The 17,805-nt window shown below is 35.5% G+C and overlaps 1 protein-coding gene across 1 annotated transcript in view; it reads left to right on the forward strand.

Moving 5' to 3' along the window:
• The first annotated feature begins 14,563 nt into the window (after window positions 1-14,563).
• Window positions 14,564-17,805, forward strand: part of LOC129236255 (uncharacterized) — a 43,303-nt gene continuing 40,061 nt past the window's right edge. The window contains exon 1 of the mRNA XM_054870524.1: window positions 14,564-14,834. The gene's annotated coding sequence lies outside the window, so the exon portion shown is untranslated. The remainder of the gene's footprint in view (window positions 14,835-17,805) is intronic.

Genomic DNA, 17,805 nt, shown 5'->3' on the forward strand with positions numbered 1-17,805 from the left:
CACCCAAGAGATTTGATCTCCTCTTTACAGGAGTTTACTAGTTTCGTTCTGCGCCATGGGGTAGTGAGAGCTTTGATCGCGGCTTGACTATGGGAGAAAATGTTAATATCTCCCTCGCTCCCGGGTTTCCTAAGCATTTTGCATGCCTGCGGCTTTAAAGAATCAACTTGGCAGGGAAAGGACTAAAAATAATAATATTGGTGAGTACATATATATAAATTCTTCAATTTTTTAGCTCTTAAAATATGTAATAAGGCGAATTTCAATTGTGTTATAGAAACAAATAAAGAAAGGCTTAGAAATATAGTGAAACTTCGAAATCCAAAGATAAAGGTGAGGAACAAATAATTCGTTATATTCATATTCACATATCGTCAGAAGCAATTTTGAGTTAATGGGTTGACTGGATTAATCTTTGCATGTTTTATGTTATACCAAAACCCATAAGGGGCTAGGGGTAGTCAGACGCACGAAAATATGATATGATTTTCAATAATTTTTTTTTCTAGCCAATTGCTTTATTTTACAAAAATAAAAACATGGCATTAATACATCATATTTTGACTTGACTTGAGCAAAATTTCAAAAAAAAAAAACAAAAAATAGTTCTAAAAGTTAGCGCTGTTTGTGCGGAGCCCGTTTCTGTAGAAGTTCCATGCGGTGATCATCACAAGTCGAACGCTCTGGAGCGCCCGAGCGCCCGAGCGCCCGTTGTTAATTATTGAATAACTCGAAAAGTATTTGTCGGATTCACTTCAAATTTTTACACTTTATTTTTAAGATATTATACTTTAAGAAAATGAAAAAAAATGCAATTTTTTGAAAATCCTGACTACCACTAACCACAAATAACTTTTTATATGAGGAAACAAACCTTCTAATTTTCATGGAGCAATAAACTTTCATAGGCATAGTGCAGCGAATAAAGATACGGCTGTTTCACTGGCTAGGTCATATCGTCCGAATGGCTACAAACGCTCCAGATCTGAAAGTATTCGATGCGGTACCAGCTGGTAGCAGCAGAGGAAGTGATGGGCGGCCTCCTTTGAGTTGGAAAGCCCAGCTCGCGATGGGCTTAGCTTTACTTGCTGCGTCCTACTAGCACCGGTTAGCACCAGAAAGGAACAACTGGACCGTTTTGTAAACTCGGCGTAAATCGCTTAAGCGGTTATCGCGCTAATCAAGGAAGAGAAGAAAAAACTTTCAAATTTGATTTCCCAACATTTTCACTTTTATTTTTATTTATTTATTTCACATTCATTTCTCTGGCACACTACGGACGCTAAATAATCCAAACCCAATGCTCTTATGAAATCTAGGAGGGTATTGGATTGTATTGAACTCATGGCGTATCTCTGCCAGAAAGATGTTCGTATAGTTGCCCGTCGGTGTGACGTCCTCATATTTAGACCAAAGAAACCAGCACCCATGTATTCTGATATATTTGTGTACCAGCGCATGGAGACCATTCTCAAAGCTAAATCTAAGAATATTTTTGGTAAACATATATACATAATATATAAGGGTTTTTCAGTAAGAGCGCTTCAACTTTTGAATAAAACACAAACGGTTTGACTTTTTTAACTAATTTTTTTTTTATTATCGAGTTTGAACATATATGTACATTTAAGTATGAAATTCGATTTCTTTTGCATGACCACCGCGTGCACGTTTTACGAAGTCCAATCGTTGAACCCAATTTTCGACCACTCTTTTGCATAAATCGGCCGAAATTCCAGCAATTTCGCGTTCAATGTTGGCTCTGAGCTCACAAATCGTCGTCGGCTTGTTACTGTAGACCAATGACTTCACATAACCCCAAAACGGGACGGCTTGTTAAATGGACCGTAAAATGGCCGTAATGCTCTTAAAGTAGCAGCAACAGAACGATTATTTTCATTAAAAATTTGCACGATTTGCAATCGTTGCTCAAGTGTGTAGCGTTCCATGATGAAATGTATACTAATGAAGTTTACAAATGACAAGCGAAAAATAAAAAATATTGCGTCGTTCGCCCTCCCTATCGGAAAAAAGTAGAAGCGCACCTATTGAATAACCCATATATATATATGTATATATATATATATATATAATTGCGCGCCGTAGCTGAATGGCTGGTGCGTGACTACCATTCGGAATTCAGAGAGAACGTAGGTTCGAATCTCGGTGAAACACCAAAGTGAAGAAAAAGTTTTTTTCAAATAGCGGTCAACCCTCTACAGCCAATGGCAGTCGAGTTTATTTCTGCCATGAAAAAGCTCTTCATAAAAAAAATCTGCCGTTCGGAGTCGGCTTAAAACGGTAGGCCCTTCCATTTGTGGAACAACATCAAGACGCACGCCACAAATAGGAGGAGAAGCTCGGCCAAACACCCAAAAAGTGTACATATATGTATATATATTGGCGCGTGCACTCTAAATAAAACCAACAGCATTATTTAAAGCTAGATTCAGTTTATTCATAGATTCACAGGTTAGATTAACGTACACCTTTTCAAAATAAGAAAATTGGGGGACGAAAAAGGCTAATCGTAGTTTTGTATTATAGTTGACGGTAGACAGAAACAACTAAATAATCGCGAGCTTCGGACTATCTCCAGACGTGCATGACCCCACAGGCCACTTGTCTCGAAATTATATCAACAAGGCTGGATGACATTGCGAAAGCCAACAACAAATAGAAAATTGTACGAAGTGGAAAGGATACTTCGTTTTGTCGTCGTTCAAAAACAGACCCATTCGCTTTGGTTTTTTATCCAGTTTGTATACTGTAGCTGTATAATCCACAAGTCTCAAATACGATATGATTGACGTACGACGGCATTTGCCAAAATTATAAATCTTCCGATAGGGTGATTAATTTTGTGCCACTTGTATAACAACAATTTTTTGATGATATGAGATAAATAATTAAACAAAACGGCAGAGCTGAATAAAAAAATTATGTATGTAAATATATCCATTTAGCTTTTTTACTATATTTATTGCAACCGTCTAAGTATTTCTTGCGAAGTCTACCTTCGAGGTCAAATATATACATAAACAAAATTATATTGTAAATATTTTAAATTCTTCTCGACTCGCAAATAGTACGATTTTTTGAAATCTGTGCGATTTACAAAACCTCTTTCGGAGATTTCTTAACAAAAAATTAAAAAATGTACATTAAATCGTAGCATATGACGTTTTTATAGAAGTTGCAATTTGAAAAATTTTACATTGACAACAACCTCATTGCCTTTTTAACGCTTCTGGACCATTCGAAAGCTTTCGATAATGTTGATCACGAATTACTTGACTATAAACTTAAAAAAAATATTATACTTCTCAGCGCTAGCATTGAGTTCAATAAAATCATACCTTAGTACGCAAGCTGTACATATGTGCCGGTCACAGCCTATCCACCTATTTTCCCAAGGTTCGATTCTTGGCCCGCTTTTGTTTGTATTACACGTCAATGATCTTCCAAACGTACTAAAATATTTTGATATTCAGGTTTATGACAATGATGCTCAGTTGTATGTTAGTTGTCCTTTTGTGGCCATCAATAAATGTATTAATAACCTCAACACTGACTTAGAAAACGTTAACAGGTGCGCCTGCGATAATGGGTTGCTCTTAAGTACAAACAAATCACAGTGCATCTTTATTTACAAAAATACATTGAAACTTGACGACTGCAATGAAATGAAACTGAATAATTAATTCTGTTATAAAATTTGTGGACACTGCCATGAACCTAGGAATAACTTTTAATAGAAATTTGACTTGGAATAAGCACATTTATAGGGCAATAGGAAAATACTATGGTATGCTGCGATCAGTATGGACTACTCAGTACTTTATGTTACAAAATTAGCTTTATTCATCAACGTAGTTTCCAACAAGAACAACGTCGCTGGGAGCCAAATCTGGCGAGTACGGTAGATGTGGAAGCAATTCGAAGTTAAAATTCATGTAGTTTTGCCATTTGATTGACTGGTGACACGGTTCGTTATCTTGATGAAACAGAACAGTGAGCAAACGCAGCACCCACTTTGAACAGAGCTTTCTCGTGCAATATAAAGCCAAGACGTTCTTTTGATATATTTACGATGTCAGCTAATTTACGCAACTTCACTTTTCGATCAATTAAAACGATTTTGTGGATTTTTTTATATTTGCTGTTGTTACCGCGTCATTTGGACGTCTACTGCGTTGTGCATCATCGGTGTCTCTACGAACATGTTTGAAGTCAGTAAACCATCGTTTTATTGTTGTTTCTGATGGAGCGGAGTCCGCATACCACTTTTCATATCATTGCTTTGTTAGGGGTAGTTAGAATTTTCAAAACATTACATTTTTTTTACATTTTCTTAAAGTATACTATCTTAAAAATATTGTGTGAAAATATGAATTGAATCCGCCAAATATTTTTCGAGTTATTCAACAAATAACAAAAGGCGCTCGGGCGCTACATAAATCGATAGCAAAACTTTAAATGTGTTTTTCTCAAAACTATGTTTTTTTAACTGGTGATCACTGTAACTTAAAAACGTTTGGTAGATTTCAATAAAATTTATACTGCTTTTGAAAAACATGAAAAACTCGTGTCTAATCGAAGGATTTTTTTTATATATTTCAATTTTTTTTAACAATTTTTTTTTTTTGCTGTTTTTTTATTATGTGTATGTAATTGGCGCGTACAACTTTTTTTGGGTGTTTCACCGAGCTCCTCCTCCTATTCGTGGTGTGCGTCTAGATGTTGTTCCACAAATGGAGAGACCTACAGTTTCAAGCCGACTCCGAACGGCAGATATTTTTATGAAGAGCTTTTTCATGGCAGAAATACACTCGGAGGTTTGCCATTGCTTGCCGAGGGGCGACCGCTATTAGAAAAATGGTTTTTCTTAATTTTGGTATTTTCACCGAGACTCGAACCAAGGTTCTCTCTGTGAATTCCGAATGGTAGCCGCGCACTAACCCATTCGGCTACGGCGGCTTTTTTTATTGCTTCCAAAAAATATTACACCTGTCTATATTAACAATAAGAAATTTGTTTTAAAGATATTTGGATATACAAGTCATACGGTAAGGCCATTGCTCTTCAGGATCATTTAGGAATATATAATTCAGTTGTATAATACAGGGTGGCTGATGAATTTTGCTACATTAAGAAACTCAAATAACTTTTTTTTTAGTGTATGGAATTCATTTATTTTTTTTTTCAAGTTGATGGTCATTAAATTTTATTAAATGTAGCTTAACTAGTTTTAAAAATAATTGAATTTAAATGCCCCCCATGCTCGTTGACACAAGTGCGGCATCTTAGTAAAAAGTTGTTCATTGCTGCTTTGAGAGTTGCGACAGGAATAGCCGCAATTGTTGCCCGAATGGATTGTTTTAGTTCATCCAAATTTGTTGGCTTTGTTTTATAAACTTCTTGTTTACATAAACCCCACAAGAAAAAGTCAGGTGCAGTAAGGTCAGGCGACCTGGGGGGCCAACGAAATTCGGAGTTTCTTGAAATCAGTTTATTGGGAAATTTTCGTCGCAACTCTGTCATAACAGTCTGGGCTATGTGAGACGTTGCCCCATCTTGTTGAAACCACACAGAGTTGAAAGGAATTCTCTTTCGGCGTAGTTCTGGATAGAAAAATTCTTTCAGCATTTTCAAATAACGGTCTCCAGTAACCGTAACGGTGTGACCATTTTCTTCAAAAAAATAAAGCCCGACAATACAGCGTGAAGAAACCGCACACCACACTGTCACGCGAAGAGGATGCAATTCCGTCTCGCGGAGTATCAGTGGGTTAGAAGTACTCCATATTCGACAATTTTGTTTGTTCACATTGCCGTTTAAATCGAAATGGGCCTCATCAGACATGAAAAGGCAGTTTAACATGTTTTGGTCTTCTTCCACCATTTGCAGGATCTTCTGGCAAAATTCCAAGCGAATCAGCAAATCTGCTGCATTCAGTTTGTTAACCATTTGAATTTTGTAGGGAAATAAGTCTAAATCTTTGTGCATTATTGTTTGCAAAGACTGTCGGCTGACACCAAGTTGAGCAGATAAGCTTCTTGTTGACACCCTTGGATTGCTTTGTATAGCTGCAGCTACAGCAGCGATCGTTTCCTCCGTCCGAACTGGTGGGTTTCGATGATAAGGCCTTCTTGCGACTGTTCCTTGCTCAGTAAAATTATTCACCAGTCTCATTATGGTCCATCTGCTCGGGGGATCGCCGCCAAACATCCGCCTGTACTCTCTCTGTACCAAAACTACGGACTCCAGTGCGTGATAGCGGCGGACTATCCAAATTCTTGTTTGCGTGTCCCAGTTATCCATTTTAATAAATTTTAAAGATCAATCTGCAAATTAAAACAAAAATGGAACAGATAACTTAAAAAGAAAAAAAGTTATTCAATTTTTTTTTGGTAGCGGCTTTCATCAGCCAACCTGTATTTACTATGATAATTTAAATAAGTACATAAATACAATTCTTATTATTATATTACAAAAGATCAGTTGGTGTTTTACGTTTAAGTCTCTTCTTTTTGAATTTTTCTTCAGCAGGAAGCTGTCGGATATGTGTGCGTCTGAAGTCTGCTTATGTGCCTTCTGATCGCAGTTTGTATGGCTTCGTCAACTTTATCGATGTTTAAGCCGCGGTGAATGTCAGCATTTGGTATATACCATGGTGCATTTGTTATAGTCCTAAGTATCGTCGACTGGGCACGTGGCAGTATTGTCAAATTGGATTTAGAAGCTGTGCCCCAAACTTCTATACCATACTTCCAAATGCAATTGTCGTTTTGTAAATTAAAGTTTTATTTTGCAACGACAGCTTTGACTGAGGTCCTAGCAGCCAGTACAGTTGTCGAAAACGATTTTTAATTTCATTTATTTTTTTTTATTAAATGGTTCTTCCAGTTTAATTTTGAGTCAATTGTAATGTCTAAGTATTTAGCTTTCGTATCAGTTTTCGCGTCAGAGTTTCCAATCTTTACTGAGTCTAGGGTTACCTTTCTGTTGAATTGTTTTGTCACCATTAATTTCTACATTCCATTTTTTGAACCAGTCTAGTATTTTGTTGAGGGCGTTTTGTAAATTTTTTGTGCTATTTTCGGGTCTCTATGAGATGCCATTAGTACAGTATCATCTGCAAACGTGTAATCATACTATTTCCTGAAGACGGTTCCGGTAAATCTGCGGTGTAGATAAGCTACAGAGTCGATCGTAATACACTGCCTTGGGGAATTCCTGCGTTCATAGGTTCAATGTATGAACATGCGTCGTTATATCTAATATTATAATTATAAAGAGGAAAACTTTGTTTGTTTGTTTGTTTGGTTGTAATGAATAGGCTCAAAAACTACTGGATCGATTTTAAAAATTCTTTCACCATTCGAAAGCTACATCATCCACGAGTAACATGGATTATATTTTATTTTGGAAATAGGGCTCGAGATATAGGTCAAAACGTGGACCCGGGTAACCTTCGGATGTGTATGTACAATATGGGTATCAATTGGAAGCTGTTGGTGAATGCTTTAGTCCAGAGTATTTTTCATGCCGCTCCGTGACTAGGGTCTCGAGATAGAGACCAAAACGTGGACCCTAGAATGTGTTTGTACAATATGGATATCAAATTGAAGCTGTTGGTGAATGCTTTAGTACAGAGTATTTTTCATGCCGCTCCGTGACTGGGGTCTCGAGATATAGGTCAAAACGTGGACCCGGGTAACCTTCGGATGTGTATGTACAATATGGGTATCAAATGGAAGCTGTTGGTGAATGCTTTAGTTCAGAGTATTTCCATCCGCTCCGTGACTAGGGTCTCGAGATAGAGACCAAAACGTGGACCCTAGAATGTGTTTGTACAATATGGATATCAAATGAAAGCTGTTGATAAGTGCTTTAATACCGGGTAATTTTCATACCTATTGATGACTAGGGTCTGGAAATATATGCCAAAATGTGGACCCGCCGTGTCTTTGCACCGAATTAAACCACACTTACGCACATTGTTAAGTAAGTATTGAAAATGGGTTTCGTAAAGTTTAGTTGTAATTCGGAGCACTGGCAACGGGTACAGCGTTCTTTTGAACCAGCCATAATGTCGCTTACTTTTTAACGCTTGGGGCGGAACTGAACTGTCAAATTGACAGTGTGAGTTACAATGTGTCAATATTTCTTTCTGATTTGGATGCCATAAGGAAAAAACGTAAGTGCAACATGTAAAAATTGTTTGTGAATTTTTTGGAGTGGATTTTGGAACAGTGAATAATTTCTTACGAAATTTGAGAATTTAATGTGAAATCCGAATGAAATTATGTGTTCGTGGAAAAAAAAATTTTTTTCGTTTTTTTTTTTTGAAAAATATAAATGGATAATGGTTAAAAAAGCTCCAATGCTTAATAAAACATATAAATTGAAACGAAAAATTCATGGATGATCAGGAAAAAAGACGATTGTTTCTTAGTTATTCATATGCGTTGATTTGAAATTTAAAAACAATCTTCTTTTTTCCTGATTTTCAATTTATATTTTATATTTACTCAAAAACAAATAGAAAAACAAAAAATATTGTTTATGCCAAAGCGCTTGAATAAAGAATAAAGAAATAAATAATATGAAAATCATTTATTTTCTGTTCTAAACCATATCTATTCTATTTTAGTGTGCCCAGCGAAGAGGGCCAGGTTTGCTAGTTTAATATACAATTTTCTATCTTGGATGTAACTTTTTAGCATTAGAAAGTAGTTATATGGCAATCAAGATTGAAGTTTGTGCAGTAATCCAGGGTGCCATACTTTGTCAAAGGCTTTAGCTACGTCGAAATATACAGTCACGCATACTTGTTTATTGTTGAAGTCTTTATTAATTTTCTGAGTGACTCTGTGCACTTTTTAGATTGTCGAATGGTTTCGCCAAAATCCGAACTGATGTTGGGGAATTAAATTTATTTTTGTTATAATGCGCTCTATGCGATCAAAGGGTAGCTTCTCAAATTTTTTTGATATTGTCGTCAGCAGACTTATTGGTCGGTACGACGATGCAAACGTGGCGTTTTAATTGGGCTTTGGGATCGCAATGATTTCGACAATTTTCCATGTCTTTGGGAAGTATTTGAGTTTTATAGCAGCGTTGAAGACGTTCCTAAGATAAATTTTATGCACTGTCGGACATATGCTTTACAATTTTCCCCAAGATGAGGTCATATCCAGGGGATTTGTTGTTTTTTAAAGTCGAAATTAATTGTTTTATCTCTCTTAGTCAGGTTTTTTTTTGATAATTTGCTCGTCTTTATTGCTCGTTGCGTGAGTCAAATCGAACAATTAATTGTCGGTGTTTTTCTCGAAAATCCAAAAAATATATCCGGAGGTCGCCATATTGTTAAGTTTGAAAAAAAGCTTCGATCAGGCACACGATTTTCTATTAATAAAACTTATTTCTCTTGTCCGATTGATTTTAGATGAATCTCCAAGGACTTTTGATGATTACCGCAAGGGAAAGGGACGAGAGAGAAACACAAACAGCCATAACTTTTACAATTATTATTATTATTTTTTTTTTAATTTTGTTGCAAAAAAAAATATTGAAAATCATAATTTTTTCAAGCCCTGCCTACCCGTAACCCCTTAAACGGTATTTTACCTCATCAAGAAGCAGTGTAAAATTAAAAGACGAAATTGTTTTTGATCCACTGCTTTGAAAATAACAAAAGTAGCTTCACTCTTAACACAATAACTAACTGAAAAGAGGTGAATACAATAAAACTAGTGCCATCTATGTATTAGGGCCGGGACTTTTCAGCCCAGGTGTTAATGCAGAAGTAGAAGAAGGCATAGAAATTCTCATTTGAAAAATTTCTTTATTTCATTACAAATATTTTGCAATTGGCGCCAATTTCAAATTGTCGGATTTGCAGGACAAACCTGTATATTTGTATTTGTAGAACAGCTCGTACAGAGTGGTATTCCATCAGTTTCTAATATCTAAAGGTTATTGAATTCTTCCCAGAATCTGGATCACGAACACTAAAAGGTACAAAAAATCATGAATTTGAGTCGAAATTATTTGAATACTTTATTTTTCAATTGTATTGTCAGAAAAGAGCGGCCGCGGCATATCGTGAACATTTTTCTATGTTTTGAAACAGTTGCGGAAATCTTGGATTGACACACACACACAAAACAGCAAATATCTATCCATCATGTTCCGAAGTCATATTGAACGACCGGAAAAAAAGAAATATTTACATATTTATCTTTATATTTACAATAATTAATTCTGACTACATTCATGTTCGCCTCGGAGTGGTTTCGCCTAGCAAAGTGAAAACGAAAGTGCTGTTTATTCTCTTTCACATTGCTACGCTAATCGTTTCTGCTTTTGAGAGGCTTCTTTATTTAAAACAATTTTCGTTTTCACTTCACGGCACAAAAAGGCGTTAAATCACAAAACAAATATTTTTTATTTAATTTTATATATACTCAAACACACATACATGCATACATGCATGACATGCATATCAATGCTTTTTTTTTGTATAAGTACATATGTATGTGCAGTGCGTATGTATGTGCTACCAAATGCTGACTTACGAATATGACTTTATTATTAGTTGGATATGTACAGCAAAAATTTTATATAAATATTTATTTTTTTGGTGCCCAAACTTCCAAGCCCCGTGTCGTTCCATTTGCCATTCTCGTGATTCACATTCAAAGCTTAAAACCAAAAAACCGGATTGTTTTCGTTTGTAGCCTCGTATGTAAACAAAAAATTATCTACTCATTAATACAAAACTTATTCGAATTGCTTGGCATTGATTTGACGGTATTTCAGAGGGTTATTTATTCAACCATGTGCACACATATACATATAAATATAAGTTTGTAGTTTAATGTGTTTACCTTAAGGCGGATCAGGGGAAATGATCTCCGATAAACTTTGTCAACCTTCTGAAAAAGGCCGGAATAAACCTAATAGTCATACACAATAAGGCATATATGTATATATGAGTGTATGTATGTATTTATTTACACACTTACGAAACCAAAAAAAATGAAGACGGCTATTCAATTGAATTACGCATCTTTTGGCCTTATCGGCGTGTTATTCCGCTGGATAGTTACGAAGGTGCAGTTCCTAATAAAATTAACTACTTTAAGTCAATCAATCTTCAGTTCATATTAGAAAACAAATTTAATAAATATATAAATAGCCCATCACTTGGGACCATTTGGGACTACTTGGTTATTAATCTCATGCAATCTCTCTCTAACGCCTCTTCCAATCTACAAAACACTTTTTACCATAGCTCGATTTCGGAATTATCTTCAGCTACTTCTACGAATTCTCGCGCTTCTCCCCTCAATCGTCTCTCTTTAAGCGGGTTGCGTTAAATTTCTTTCTTGCCTGTTTCTTTACCATTTCAATACCGGCTTATGAAATAGGAAATTGGAAATGTACACTGGGTGCCTACCACAGCCATGCATGCCATCAGACTCTATCCATAAAAGCAGGACTAGTTACGGGAGTCTCCCGAGCTACAAGGCTGAATAAATTATTAAAAAGTTCTTAGCCACACATATTGTCGTACGCTAACAGGGTATACGAGCAACTATGTCGTTATACAGGGTGGCTGATGAAAGCCGCTACCAAAAAAAAATTGAATAACTTTTTTTCTTTTTAAGTTATCTGTTCCATTTTTGTTTTAATTTGCAGATTGATCTTTAAAACTTATTAAAATGGATAACTGGGACACGCAAACAAGAATTTGGATAGTCCGCCGCTATCACGCACTGGAGTCCGTAGTTTTGGTACAGAGAGAGTACAGGCGGATGTTTGGCGGCGATCCCCCGAGCAGATGGGCCATAATGAGACTGGTGAATAATTTTGCTGAGCAAAGAACAGTTGCAAGAAGGCCTTATCATCGAAACCCACCAGTTCGGACGGAGGAAACGATCGCTGCTGTAGCTGCAGCTATACAAAGCAATCCAAGGGTTTCAACAAGAAGCTTATCTGCTCAACTTGGTGTCAGCCGACAGTCTTTGCAAACAATAATGCACAAAGATTTAGACTTATTTCCCTACAAAATTCAAATGGTTAACAAACTGAATGCAGCAGATTTGCTGATTCGCTTGGAATTTTGCCAGAAGATCCTGCAAATGGTGGAAGAAGACCAAAACATGTTAAACTGCCTTTTCATGTCTGATGAGGCCCATTTCGATTTAAACGGCAATGTGAACAAACAAAATTGTCGAATATGGAGTACTTCTAACCCACAGATACTCCGCGAGACGGAATTGCATCCTCTTCGCGTGACAGTGTGGTGTGCGGTTTCTTCACGCTGTATTGTCGGGCTTTATTTTTTTGAAGAAAATGGTCACACCGTTACGGTTACTGGAGACCGTTATTTGAAAATGCTGAAAGAATTTTTCTATCCAGAACTACGCCGAAAGAGAATTCCTTTCAACTCTGTGTGGTTTCAACAAGATGGGGCAACGTCTCACATAGCCCAGACTGTTATGACAGAGTTGCGACGAAAATTTTCCAATAAAGTGATTTCAAGAAACTCCGAATTTCGTTGGCCCCCCAGGTCGCCTGACCTTACTGCACCTGACTTTTTCTTGTGGGGTTTATGTAAACAAGAAGTTTATAAAACAAAGCCAACAAATTTGGATGAACTAAAACAATCCATTCGGGCAACAATTGCGGCTATTCCTGTCTCAACTCTCAAAGCAGCAATAAACAACTTTTTACTAAGATGCCGCACTTGTGTCAACGAGCATGGGGGGCATTTAAATTCAATTATTTTTAAAACTAGTTAAGCTACATTTAATAAAACTTAATGACCATCAACTTGAAAAAAAAAAATAAATGAATTCCATACACTAAAAAAAAAGTTATTTGAGTTTCTTAATGTAGCAAAATTCATCAGCCACCCTGTACTTGGCTCCTCCACTCTTCTTAAACTACTCAATTTTAAAACACATTTTACTCCTTCTTCACTGTTTGGCCTAGCGAATAGAATACGAAGTGGTCACCAATCGTGGTAATTAAAGAAAACGATCAACAAACCTCACGGCCGGGGTCCAACCGGACATCGAGAACAAATGAAAATATCGAATTCGTCGCTAAAAGTTTCCACGATAATCCACATCAGCCCGTGCGCAAGAGAGCGACTGCCCTGAGACTTTCAAAAATGATTATGCATGAAACATTGAGGTTGAATATAAGACTTAACCCCTTCAAAATTCAAATCGTAAGTGCGTAAGGTTTCATGCGACCCAATATTGGAGCGATTTCGTACGGCACACCATAAATTTTGCAGTGATAAGATTTAAATAAAAAAAAATGGTCGTTATTGGTCACTTAAAGGGTAGAGTTTATTATTAAAACATCAACAGCCACTTCACAGTCTCAAAGTGACGGTTTGGTGGGCATTGTCAAGCAGTAGAATAATTGGTTGAATAATATTTTTTAAACAACGTCGAGGGCAAGCAATTTCAACGCATGCCCAACGATTATTTCCTGCCAATAATGAGAGAAGATCCATCCTTCAGTACACACTCATAGTTTCAATAAAATGGCCACCAGAGAAACCAAGGCTATAAAGTACTGCTTGATTTCTTCCCTAACAAACTAATAAGCCGTTTTGGTGAGATATCCTGGCAACCAAGGTCGCCCGATCTTACAGTTTTGGGCTTTTTGTGTGAGTACCTCTCGAATGTAAAGTCTACGAAAGAAACCCAGCGCTAAAAGAAAATATCGCTCACGTGGTTAATGGCATTTTGACATCACTGCTCCAGCAAGTGGCACAGAGTACGAGGGTCAGATTCCAAGCGTGTAGCCGACGTATCCATAAATAATAAAAAACAAAATCCGCACTTACCTTCCTTGTAATAGATACTTAAATACTTTTGTCATTAGTAATTTGGTTTAGCTTTTAACTCTTAATTCTGCAATCGTACACTCTGCATAAGCAAACGATCTTAAGAGGTAAGCTTATAATCTGAACTTACACAAAGTTATCGATGCTTAAACGTTTTTTCGCCTGCTTAAAAATTTTTGATTTGGATGTACGAGTACATATAAAAGCTCATATGTAGTATTTTTGGTCCATTCATGTTACCGATGCCAGGTTACTCGTTTTCATTGATAATCAGCCCTCTGCAAAAAACCGCAATTGTTATGGGGTAAGTTTTCGACTCCAAATAGCAAAAATACAAATATACAAATGTGCCTTACCGGTTTTCAGTTGAATATTGAAACACGAATCTGCAGTTTTGTTCAAACATTGCATTGCTATTGTTTTTATATTTGTTTACGATTGGGTTTCTCCATAGGCTAAGCTTAAATGAATCACATAAAAAAAAAAACTATTGTAAATCTGCGTACTGTATGAATGGTAGCTGAGCGAAAGATATTAATCACAGTGTAGTGGTGAACACTACAACCAGCTACGAAAACCGTTTAAAATTATTATATTTCAGTGAAATAAACCAAGCAAGCCAGCACTAAGCTTTAGTACATTTTAAGACATCGCACGGCATAGACGTCGAGTTACTTACGCTTACAATACTACCTTAAACGAATTTATTTCACAGAGAAAGACACAAAATTAGCGTCGTGTAAGGAAAGTGAAGTTCGGACACCTGAAAATCGCTGAATGTTTGAAACGAACTTGCAACTCGAACAAACGAAAAGTTTACGAAATCTTTTTACTCACACTCATCACCAACAACGGGCTTTACAACGGGGTGCTGCAGTGTGCATTCATTTATGAGTTGCGCGTTAAAGTGAGAGTTTGTGGCTTAAGTCTTTCGAATAGCATATAATTGTTGGTATGTGTGCATATGCAAAACAAAATTGTACGATATTTAACGAAATTGAAACAAATATTTAAATAATTGAAAAAAAAAATGAAATAGAACCAAATTCCATACATATATACATTTAATACATATGTATGAGTGCGTGAAAAGGTGTTTCCTTGATAGAAATAAAAAATTAATAAAAACGTAAAACATCGCTTCAAAGTGCGTTTGGTTTGTTTTATAAAGCATAGTGTTTTACATAAATAAAAAAGTAGCACAATGGTACATTAAAAGACAATCAAAATGTCGTAACCGATGACGCGTGAAAGTTTTACCAATCTGAAAATGGCATATTTTTGTTTTCTAATTTCATATGCAAATGGATTTAAAAACAAAAAAAATCATAAAAGTTTTTAGCATAACTTTTTCCAGTTATATTGGGAATTTTGTTTTCGGCTTTTGTAAATGCATACATACATATGTATGTATGTATATTGGTGTGGATAGATGGGAGGTGTGTGTCATGCCAGTGTGAGTGTGTGGTTGTGCGCTTTTTTAGCGAAAGTGTATACATATGTGTGCATGGGAAAAATTAGTGATGTACTCGTATGTATGTAAGCATGAATTATGTATAAGCACTGCTGAATATTTTTTAAATATCCCAATACACACAAACATATTTGCAAATTATACATTTATACATTTTTTCCAAACTAATTTCGAGCAATATTATGATTTTTATTATTACGATTATTAAAGAAAAATAGAAATTTCAAATTATCATTAGACTGAATTCAAAAAAACATCATTACCAGCGGAAGCTTTTGTTTGATTTTTAATAGTGAAACCAGTGAAAAACAGTAAAAGTTGCTTTAAAATACTAAATTTCTCAATGTAAGTTCAAGATTTATTGAACTAAATTCAAAACCTGCTTAATCAGATAAGTTGTTTTGCCAAAAATACTAAATATTTCCATTCAAATAAAATATACATATGTATCATATGCATATTTCATGTACAGCTGTGGTCAAAATAATAGTAGTGCCCAATCAGGGGGAAAGCAATGAAGAAAAAGTAAGACTTTTTTCTTATTAAGTATGTTTTGTTGTTTTAATTTTAGGAAATTATAAAAAATAAATTAAAATCATGAAAGTAAACTGAAAAAATAATTCATTATAAAATTTTTTAAATTAAATTTCATACAAACTTTTGCATATGGGCGGGCAAAAAAATAGTTGCATGATTTTCTTGAATAAAAAACATTTAAAATAATTATTTATTTTAATCAGATTAAAAAAAAATTATACCTAACCACACGATTAATTGATTTAGCAACCAGCGCGAGATGCCGTCTACTTATTTCAGGTTTGGATTTATATTTAAATGCGTTACAAATCATTGCAAGTGAACAGCCCACAATAGCTTCAACTTCTTTCTAAGTTTTCCCTTTCGAAATTAGTTTTTTGATAAGGTTGCGCTGTTCAGCGGTGTATAGTTGAAAAATTTTCAATCAGATTTCACAAAATTATATGGAAATACATAAAAAACACAGTACTTACCTTTTTGTTAATTTTTGACACAAATAAATATGTTATAAGAATGTTTTGGCAGCTCACTCCTTGCACTACTATTATTTTAATAGCAACTGTATATATATATTATATATATTCATGCGTATAAAGCTGGACTTTTCAACAGAAATGTCTATTAAAAATAACTCAATGTATGTGCGAGCGTACACAAGCACTGGCTTCTACGAAAAACTATCTGTAAGCTCAACTTCCCCCACGAAAACATAACCAATTTCTTTTCTGCCTCATAAAAGCTGTCACGACAAGGAAAGACACAATATAACAGTACTTTGCTTAAGTTACACTAAGCCAGTGCTACCCAGGCTCACTCGCGTAAATGCAAGTATATTAGTATACCGTGCAAACATACGTACATACATACATTCAGACTCGTCAACACGGCGTCCAATGTCTAGCTGTTTGTGTTTGTATGTGTTTGCGTCTGTGGCAATGGTCAAAAATATTAGCGGTTTATTTTTGCTTTTCTTAGAGACGAGCCACCACAAAGCTTAGCACTAAAAATTGCAAAATTTTTATGTTACGTTAAGCAGCTAACTCTTTAAACTTTACACGTTTGCAAACATATGTACAGATGTATGTATATATAGTACATACATTTGCGTACATAGGTTACCAAGGTTGTGACTGAATTAAATGCAAATCCTATGACTAACATTTACGTATACTACATATGCACATATATATATATGCTATATATACATTTATCTACGCACATTTCAAGCAAATATGTCGAAATAAAAATGTACTATACAAATTTGCGCCCATACATATTTAGATGCACTTACACACGCACCAAGATAAACGTTAGGTGCTAAAGAGTGTGAATGTTTTTTTTTGTTTTTCCTTTTTTTTAATTCAAGTAAAATTCTTCTCTTTGACGGTGGCAAATATTTACCATAAAAGTCTAGTGTCTTCGGCACTGTGCCATTGATGATGGCGTTTTCTTTCTCTTTCGACGTACACGTCGTTTCCTCTATTTTACTTCCTAGTTTGTAGTTGTAAACTGTAGCTATTGTTTACTTCACTTTTGCATGAAACACGGCGAAATCGGGGTCACTCAGATGGTATACTGTATGCACAACGAAATGGCAATCAACAGTAAATGTTGGTGAAATGAAAGAAAAAATGCGAAATTGCCTTTATTGCATTTCTTTAGACGAAAACTCGATGGGCGACTGTTTGAGTTAACTTTTCGAATTTCTTTTTCTGTTTCTTTCATTTTAGTCTTGACTTTTGGTATCACCCGAAAACTAGCTTTACAGTTTCTACCCATTTCCGTATTTTTCTATGATACAACTTTATGCTAAGTAATCGGGAATCCACTGAAAAATGTGATCCCTAAATTAATGAACAACTATTATTCTCATTTCATAAGGCTCATGAGAATTGTACAGACTGGAGAAAGG

The sequence above is a fragment of the Anastrepha obliqua genome, chromosome 1, assembly GCF_027943255.1.
Source record: "Anastrepha obliqua isolate idAnaObli1 chromosome 1, idAnaObli1_1.0, whole genome shotgun sequence".
NCBI classification, from domain to species: domain Eukaryota; kingdom Metazoa; phylum Arthropoda; class Insecta; order Diptera; family Tephritidae; genus Anastrepha; species Anastrepha obliqua.